The 10,127-nt window shown below is 39.8% G+C and overlaps 1 long non-coding RNA gene across 1 annotated transcript; it reads left to right on the forward strand.

The window, feature by feature from the left end:
• The first annotated feature begins 8,697 nt into the window (after positions 1-8,697).
• On the forward strand, positions 8,698-9,983 carry LOC143265535 (uncharacterized). Its single transcript, XR_013040159.1, has 2 exons — positions 8,698-9,159; positions 9,753-9,983. It is a non-coding gene; the product is annotated as an uncharacterized LOC143265535 (long non-coding RNA).
• Positions 9,984-10,127: the final 144 nt, after the last annotated feature.

Consider the following 10,127-nt stretch of genomic DNA (forward strand, 5'->3'; position numbering starts at 1 on the left):
CTGATACGGACACCGCATCCGTACGGTAGTCGCCAGGCCGACTAGACCTGCCCTTTTGACGCTACGAGGACGCTATCGACGCGATATCGTATCCCTTCGATGCTAAAGTTACACTCGATCGATCGCATCCATCCAAGGACGATCGTCCTGCTTCTACGAATCTCCTTTTTTTCAAAATCCATTCGAACTTTTACCATTCTCTCACACTTTTTAATGTTCCAGCTCCAGTAAATGTCCAAAATTATATTCCTCTTTACAATTTTCGTAACCAACCGGTTACAGTAGTCACGCGCATTAGTCAGATCAAAGAACAACCTGTTTCTCTGAATTCCTAGAGCTCATCTTGTGACGGGCGTACGGTACGTAACTTGCACACCTTGAATAACTTCTTGAGTATACGCTGTGACCTTGAAATCTCCCAAATACTTTCACCTACAAAAACCGTACATACTTCGCATATGTCCCTTAAGCCATGCAACTGTTGCCAGAAGTGTCCAATGCATACTTTAAAACTTATTCAATCGCTGAATAAACGCTGAAACGCTGACCGAATTTGAACATGTGTATGTACACTAGATAAGGGTAGGAGTATTCACCCTCTTACATGAGACGAGATAAGGGTGCAATCGTAGAAATTCAAACAGAATTTTTTATAGTACCAGTCCGAAATCTGGAGATTTATATTTAAAAATTTCACTTTACATATTTGATATTTGTCAAAGTCAAAGTTTGACCAAGTCCAATCTTGATCCAAGTTCCACATGAAATTAGAGAATCCTAGCGTTCTTTCAGTATACCTGCAAGTTACCTATAGATATCTGTAGATTTTGATAATTATAATTTATCCCACCCTAATCGTGACCGTAACCGCCTAACGAACCGACCTTAAGATCGAAAAGTTAGAACAGAAGTTTTTGGAAGAAGAGTACTTAGATTAGAAGAGAAATTGATAAAAGTTGCCGGTCATCCAACACCTTACAATATAAGCGTGCACGCGTATTGGAGTAGCAGCCGGGACGCGGTATATTTACCGCAACACGAGGATACCCGTAACATTCGTTATGCATGGTGTGTTCACCCGTCAAGGTGGTTAGCACGCAGGGGGCCGGTGCGGCGCGAAGAAAAGGGCCACGTCGTAAAATTCGGCAGGATAGTCGATCATTGTTCTCTCGGAGGCTGGGCCATTGCACCGCTCCCGTTTCTCCCCGCTACCCTGACACCCGGTCACGCCTTTGCAGGCCACTTTTTTGCTCGCTCGTTTAATAGCAGAAATTACTTATTCCGAGTCGAAACGCTGACCGATCCGGTAAAATTGTTCCCGTTCGAACCTGCGACGGTTAGTGAACATTAGAGTAACCGTAACGATAGGAGCAGATTAAGGTGTGTTAACTGTCGTCGGTTTGGTCCCGCGTTGTAAAAATGGCCGCGGTATTTCAACCTTCCGGGTGAACGCGTTTGCCCTCTCCTTTTATGAGGAACTACCAGACTTTCGAACCTATCTCAATTATCAGTACAACCGAAGCTATTCGAACAGTTGTAGCAAAATCTTGTCTGTCTAACGCATCTAATCTGCATGCGATCGCAAAGAGGCGTTCGCACTGTTATCCCCAATCAATAAACCAGAAGAATTTATTCTTTTATGCTTTGACCAATAAAAATGTGAGTACCATTTATGTCGCTGATCGCTGTCGGGTCAATGACAGAGCACGTAAACGTGCGATGTGCAACGTGCGTGTGCGATAACACCCTTAAACGAGGACAAGCCATCACGGTTGTCGAGGGGTGAGCGCGCGACGTTCGTTTCTCTTAATCGCGCGGCGGCCAGGGAAAATGATCGTTGACGAGGCGAACGCTCGCTCGGAAATCCAACACGAAACGTATATATACGCGCGGGCCGTTTAACGTTTACGGACGAGGGCCACGCGTGTTGGCGATCTCGAGAGCTAAGGAGGCGTTAAGAGGGGCAACGTCGTAAAATAAGGCGGCGACGTGCTAGATACGAGCCGAACGAGGTGCATCGTAAAATCAGTCGGTGTCGGTGCAACGGCATAATTCTTCGGGCTACGAGTAGCCCCTGTGAATTTCGCGACCGTCTCGCCACGCACGGACAAAACTTACGTTGTCGCGTGGATGTAATTGTTCCAAATGTTTCTATTCGACAAATTATTACTCTTCGATTTCGTGTAGATCCTTGCTAACACGGGAACAGCTCCTTCGTTGATGATCGACGTGTATCTAGAACTCAATTTTCATTTTGGGACTCAAATTATTTACACAGACTTACGTCAGATTATTTACAAGACATGTAAGACTCCTTCAGAATTCTTTCTGTCTAAATATCTCCAGAATGATAGTGCAAGTATAATGAGATTTATCTGAGGGAAGAAACAAAGAGTTCACAATACCCAGAACGAAATTGCGTTACGGAGAACTGTTTTTTTTTTTTGAATTGAAAAGGAGCGACGCCCCGCGTCGAATTCACACGGTCAGAGGACTCGAACACGAACATTTGCTCGAAAATACAGGCAGGCCGCCGATGACCACGGCTAGAAGTCCAGATCCAGGTCGGATAAGGGGAGTTCGAGACGATGAGCCCGAGTAAGAAGCAGAAACGTCGTGTCGTATCTTCGCTGCCGGATACCAGCTACGCCTCTTGTCGGCATTATAAGGAACGCGCACACCGATTATCAAAACTGTCGCTTCCTTCGTTACCTTTTCACGGACATCTGCGTCGCTCCTTCCGCGGTCCGATGGAGCCGTCGCGTTGCCTCCGTAGGAACCGTGAAATATGACTCGTTCTGCCATGGCTTTCTATGATGTCAACCTGGATCGCTACCGTTGGATTCCTTGGAATTCCGCCGTGATCGTTTTTAAATTATCCTTTCGTTTCTTCTTGTGATCGTTGACCCATTTCTGTTTACTTGGCGGGAAAATAAGCTTATATTGAACTTGTAATACGAATCGATCGAATGGAAGCTACTCTTAAAATTCGCATCAGTGGAAAACAAGAGACTGTTAATGAAAATCAATTCGTAGGTCTTTCGGTATTTTCTGCAGAACATTCACAAAAACGCTGCATCCGACGGTCAGCTTGAGGAGGTTAGGTTGCATGTATGCCGGTTACTTCACAGATTTGTTAGTCACTTTGATGATAGCTTTGTCGATTTGAGTCACATTTCGTACATGAGTCATTCAGTCATGAATGCTAGAAATTAGCAGCACCGTGTTCACCACTGTGTTCATTACCGTGTATGAAACATGCATGACTTTTGAATCATCTAACAATGACTATCCGAATGTACATTGAACCTCCAGCAAATCGTGGAAGTCTTCAGAACCTGAATAACCCGAGAAAGGGTTGACCCTATTGGCTCAGAAACGCAGTTGCAAGGAATACCAAGGGCAAAGTTCGGATGAAAGATGGATCCGCGTTCTCGAGACGAATCGCGTCCAGCCGATTCGCGGCACGGATGCTCGCATGCACGATGACGGGATCGTCGATGCTTGAAAGAAGAAGAAGAAGACGACGTGAAGGCTCCGACTTTGCTCCTCCTCCGCTCTCTTCTCCTCTTTGCTTGGCCCATCAGCCTTCAGCGTTCGCGTTCGCTTCGAGCTTGCGTGCCAGTCAGCATTGGCAAGTAATTTCTTGCACGCAATTGCCCGCTACTGGAATTGCCTGGTAGGCGACCTCAGTCCGTCAGTCATTTACTTTTTAAATCGAGCCTGCCTGCCTGCCTACCTACCTTTACCTGCCTGGCTGACTGGCTGTGGCTGCCTGCCTGATGGACTGACTCGCTGGTGCACGCGTGTTCGAGCGCTTTCGTGGCACGCAGAATTTCCCAACATTACGCTCGATTCGTGATAAGCATCTCCTCGTTGGCGACGTATCCCGAAAATTATTCCAACCGGTTGCCGATTCGAGGCCTACACGTCTTCGTTGCTATTAAGCAAGGTCGTTTATTTATCGCTAAAATTGAAATACTCCGAAAATTATACGATAATTATTGATTACTTGACGCTTGACGTTAAGTGGGTTTCCTTTGATTCGATAACTGTAAACCATTGCAGAAATATTAACGGAAGTTTTACTGTACCGAGATAGACGTTTCATTAAATTGTAAGCGAATGATTTTCAACTTGTTCCTAATTAAGTTGCAGTAAGGTAATTGCTGTAAGACGTGATTGATCCTTATCGAGTTACCAGAGTTGTACTTGAATAGCGTCGTAGAAATTATGTGACACGAAAATGCTATTTGTTCAAAGCCGGGAACGGACTTCGGAATCGGCTACCAACGAATAATTGTACGTTTGAATACAGCTGCGTTTGACAAGTCGACTGCCCGAAGAAGCGAGCAAAGTATATATTAATCGTCTCGTTATATTGCCTTTCTAGAGTGACGCTCGTGGGAAACTATCTCGCGAGGAACGCAAGAGGACGCAGCTTATTTAACGCGGAAAGGATACCTCCTTTTTGTTTCCAATTAGATTCCTACAATTTCTGTGTTTGTATTAGAATTTGTGGAAAATTGTAATGACTGCAGTTCAAGTCAGTAATAAACAATTTATGGTAGTCATTCAGAGGGGTGGTTTGCACAATTGTCTACCTCGGAGTAAATTAAAGACTAGCTTTTTACCATGTGAATGATTTTATGAATGATCGATACATTTTTACAGAGCTCAATGCATAACTTCTGAATGCTTGATGTATTTTTTCTATTCCACCGAAATAACCATTGTTGAGGAATTTCAAGCAGAATGATCTGAAAAAGTTTGAAGGTTCGACATGTAGCATAATCGATCATCGCAGCCCTAGAGATTCCGCTCATGCAAAGCGAGTCGCGGATAAATATCTGACCGTGCAGCGACGCGTACGTATGAGAAATTGCCTCGACACGATCCGCACGTAAAGCATCGTCGACGTACATTCATACCCTCCGCCGCCCCCGGGGAAAACTCAACCCTTCACTGAATACACGATAACCGTAACGAACGCTCAAGATACGTCTTATCGATAACAAGAATCCCTAGTCGCTCGTGCCAATCCAACTTGCCCCAATTTCTCTCGTGATTCCGTCCTTTCTTTCACATTTCAAATGCAAGTGGTTCAATAATCAATATCTGGGAAAGGAGAAAATTCTAATTCGTTTGCTCTGAATTCGTAATTTCTTGTGCTGTTAGGTGGATAATGAAATCTTGATCCTTGAACAATTACATTAGTTGGAAATTTGGAAAGTTTTAGATACATAGATTACAAGAGACTCAACAGTAATATAGATTACAAGTTGCTGAACTTTTGAGGCTTCGAATGTTGTAGTTGTACAATTACTATCTTGACAAGTTTCTAAATACTTAAGTTTCTATGTTCCCAAATCTCTCAATTTCCAAATTCCTACATTTCAGAGTCGCTAAATTTCACAATCTCTAAATATCACAATTCCTTAATTTCCCAAATCTCTGAATTTCCTAACTCCCTAATTTTCCATCCCCTAAATTTCCAAATCTCTGAGTTTCCCAATTCTCTAATTTTCCAATACCTAAATTTACAAATCTCTAAATTTCTCAATTCCCTAATTTCCCAATCCCTAAATCTCCAAATCTCTCAATTCCCAAATTCCTACAATTCAGAACCCCTAAATTTCCCAATTCCCTAATTTCTCAAACCCTAAATTTCCAAATTTCTAAATTTCCCGAATCCCTGAACTCTTCAACCCCTAAATTTCTAAATTTCTAAATTTCTCAATTCCCTAATTTCCCAATCCCTAAATCTCCAAATCTCTCAATTCCCAAATTCCTACAATTCAGAACCTCTAAATTTCCCAATTCCCCAATTTCTCAAACCCTAAATTTCCAAATCTCTAAATTTCCCGAATCCCTAAACTTCTCAATCCCCAAATTTCCAAATCTCTAAATTTCTCAATTCCCTAAATTCCCAATCCCTAAATCTCCAAATCTCTCAATTCCCAAATTCCTACAATTCAGAACCCCTAAATTTCCCAATTCCCTAATTTCTCAAACCCTAAATTTCCAAATCTCTAAATTCCCCGAATCCCTAAACTTCTCTATCCCTAAATTTCCAAATTTCCAAATTTCTCAATTCCCTAAATTCCCAATCCCTAAATCTCCAAATCTCTCAATTCCCAAATTCCTACAATTCAGAACCCCTAAATTTCCCAATTCCCTAATTTCTCAAACCGTAAATTTCCAAATCTCTAAATTTCCCGAATCCCTAAACTTCTCAATCCCCAAATCCCCAAATCCCCAAATCTCCACCTTCCAAAATCTCTAAAACCTCCAACTCCCAAATTGCCAAAATCTTGATCATCCCTTAACTCGTTATCCCGAAGCTCCGTTCCAAACAAGCAAACATCCTTCAATAAAATAAAACATCCGAAAGTGCAATTACACGGTAGCAATTTATTCCATCTACGAACAGCAACCTGAAAATAAAAGCATAATCTATAGAAACGGAAACGATGATTACACCGCGGAGAGGTCCGTCGATCCATACACAGATACGAGCGATTAAAAATTCTTATGACTTTCAATGTTCTAGTGATGATAAGGTGAAAAATTTGCAACGCAGCAGAACTTCTAGACCACCAATCATTTGTCACGATTTAACGTGGCTAAGAGACGCTTATCTCGTGCGACATGCCGCGACCATTTTATATTACTATCGCGGCGAACGTGTGATGGCGCCACGTTCTGTTCCGATTGTTCAACAAAAATCGACGAACCTTGTTCGCGACGCATATTTTATTATGCAAAATTTGAACAAACTCATGGTTATATTAATAGTTTCAAATGAGCAGAAGTACTGAAATGTTTGAGTGGTCATCGGTGGTTATCGCGTTTCATTAGAGTAGAGTTTCTTAGTAACATTTCAAATCCTCTCAAATTTTAGGAAGCTTGATACATAGGGAGTCTATGTTCTTGGATTTGTGGATATGAAGATGAGAGGGATGTAAGGATTTTAGGTGTTTAGAAGATTGTAAAGTTACTGAGGTTACAGTTACTAGAGGCATAAGAATATAGGGATATGTAGATCTAATCATTCAGAGATCTATATTCCTTGATTCCTACATTACTGGATGTACATTTCCTAAATTTCTGTATCTATGAAAGTTTGCACATTTAGAAGCATCCTATGCTTCTCGCTTCCTTTCTAGGTCTCTCACATCTCTATATGTCTACATTCCACAATCTCAACATGTTAAAATCCCTATATCTCGAGCTTGATTCGTCTACCGATACGTCTCTGTGAAGTATCATCAAAGGTTATCGCTACTAAGCGCGTCGGACCTCGTCTCAGTAGCAACCTAAGATCAAACAGAAACGGAACATGTCCACCTAAAAAGTGTACTAAACTATAACAGTTTCTAGCAACTCCAGAGTCCTAATTTCAGTGAATTATTTGAGCTCCACTACTGTTTGTGCGTTGACAAATTCCCAAATTATGTAATCATCCGGAATGTAATTGACGTGTGGTTAATAAGGAAAGGTGAACCTGAGTTTTCCTTTCAACCTTGTTGGAAACAGAAGGACCAGATCGCATAAGCGTTCCATGACGCCAATGCCGAGTCGTAAAAATTCTTAGTCGATAGTGTCACCACAAGCTATGGAACTCGCGATATACCCTTCGATGGTTTCAGTCCGTGATTGACCACGTTACTCTGCTTTAGTGCATTCCACGCTTAGTATTGTCTGCGATATGAAGCTCGTCGTGCTGAGTATGTTCGTGTTCCTCCTCGTTTTGTACGAGAGTGTCGCGGAATCGAATTCGGTCGAGGAGGAAACGGAATTTATACTATTCACGGGCACCAAAGTTGAAACGGGATCCTTTATAAATGTTCCACCTAATTGTCGGCCCGACATGGTCAGAATTGGAAACCGCTGCAGAGTTCTGTTTTAAGTGAGTAGAAACTTCGCATCAGAAAGTTGGATAATTTTGTGTAAACAAAAAGACTTTTTTTCTTGTGAAGATTTTCTTGCGAAACGATTACGAGTTTTGATAATTTATATCTTATTGAAAGCATTGCTAATTGACACTTGCTTTTGATAGCTCAGAGCTTGATGAAATATTTAAATTTAATTTGTATTAATCTTAAGATAATGGGTGTGGAGATAATTTCTACGAAGAAGAGTTTTTACTTGCATCCCAATTTTTTAGATTTTGTAACAGTGTTTTGTAAAATAAAACAGAGAGCATCGTTTTGGAATGTGTGATAGTAAGATGTGTGAAATTATGAGGGTAAAGAGACATCTTACAATTTTGTATCGACTGTTTTTGTTTCAGCTGTAGATCATTATTAACCGTGGTTATACCTTCTATCAGTAAAGGAAACATGGAGGGAAATGATCTACCGATAAAGAAGTACACCGAACTTACCCATCGAGCAGAATTTCGAATTCAATAAAAAACATCAAAATTAGAAGATGAAATACAAAAGAAGAATAAATAATTAATCTCAGGAGGTTGGGATTATCGAGTGGCGTCATTAAACAAAGCAATTTAATTTCAATATTCCATAAACAGATTTGTTACGAAGCAAAACCTGTTTAATTATTAGTCGTTAAATAATTATTAGTTAAGTATTTAACTTGTACATGTAAACTATAAAGGATGCAATTATTTGTTCAATCACTCAAAAACTGAGTATAGTGAATCATAAATAAATGTTTGTTTATAATAAACCTTGATTTTTGTGTTTTTTCATTCGTCAACTTATGATTGAGTTAATTATTCAGCGATAGTGTATCTGAGGAAATTATTCATTGTTAATTGGTTTTCCGACGATATCTTCTAAGTAATAGACGTAATTATCAAAAGCAAACCACATTGTGCGTAATTAAGATATAAAACCGCAAATTAGTGCGAACAGGGCGAATATAGAGTGGGGAATTATAATAAAAGGACTACAGTTCCCTTATGCTTGGTTCTCAACTTGTATTCGAAAACTTTAGTTTACCAAAATCATGGCACCGTCACGCTTTATTGTTTTCGCGCTCTTTTTAATAATGTTCATCGTGTCAAGCGAAAGCAAACCTCTGACATTTCCGACGAGGAAGAATACCAACAGTGGAAAACGTTGTGCACCTGGATACAGATACATTCGAAACGTTGGCTGTAGAAAAGTTATATCCATAAAACGAAGTATCGTAAGTATTAAAAGAAATTTTATTTACTTCTGTTTACAATTTTATGTTTTACTGCAATTGGTATTTGAACAAGATAACTCTTTTGGAGATACAGATTATTGGTCATCGATAACTTCACTTGGTATTTGATAATGTAGATCTCTTACTTAACTTGCGATCTACGTTATTTTATATGTTCCTAATTTATTATTAAATCTAATCGTAGACTTCATGAATTCACGCACCTGCGCATACATGACGCGCTCGTAAAATGGCTACTTATAGAACTAGTTAATAAAAAAATTATTTTTCTTGCGATAAGATTTATCAATTACGCAAGAACCATCTGAAGAAAAAAAATTGTTTTGTGATTAAATCATGATCACGATAATCGTTGAGGAAATATACCGATAGATAAGTAGCTCGTAATGATTAAAAATAAAAGATATTGATTGGTATCGATTCGTAGAATCACCTGAAAGTGTTTTTAGATTGCAATGATAAAACTAACAATATCATATTAAACATATCTGTTGCTATTTATATTTTGATATGGTACAAGTAAAAGTAGTAAAGTCCGTTTGAAAAAGTACAATTCTAATTTTATGTTACAGGATATGACACAAGAAGATGAGGTACCTAAGTATTTCATGTAATAGTAAGTCTAAACCATGCCTGGAATGCATGACACTCGAGATGATTCATAAAATCCTACATGAACCTACATAAAATAAAATTATCCGCAATAGCATAAAAATGTTCAAAAAAATGTCCACTTCTCTGTGCTGTAAAGAATATATAAAAACTCTTCTGTAAAGAAATTATAAAAACAATTAAAGGAACTATTTTTGATTTAATAAATTATTCCAGCCCTATTTGACAATAGATTAGGGTAAGAGGGCACAGGAAAACGGTGCTAAACATATATCACGTTTTAAATAAATTACCACCTTGAGATACGTCGTTATGGAGGGCAGCCCGCGAATAAT

Source organism: Megachile rotundata, chromosome 12 (genome assembly GCF_050947335.1).
Source record: "Megachile rotundata isolate GNS110a chromosome 12, iyMegRotu1, whole genome shotgun sequence".
Lineage (NCBI taxonomy): Eukaryota > Metazoa > Arthropoda > Insecta > Hymenoptera > Megachilidae > Megachile > Megachile rotundata.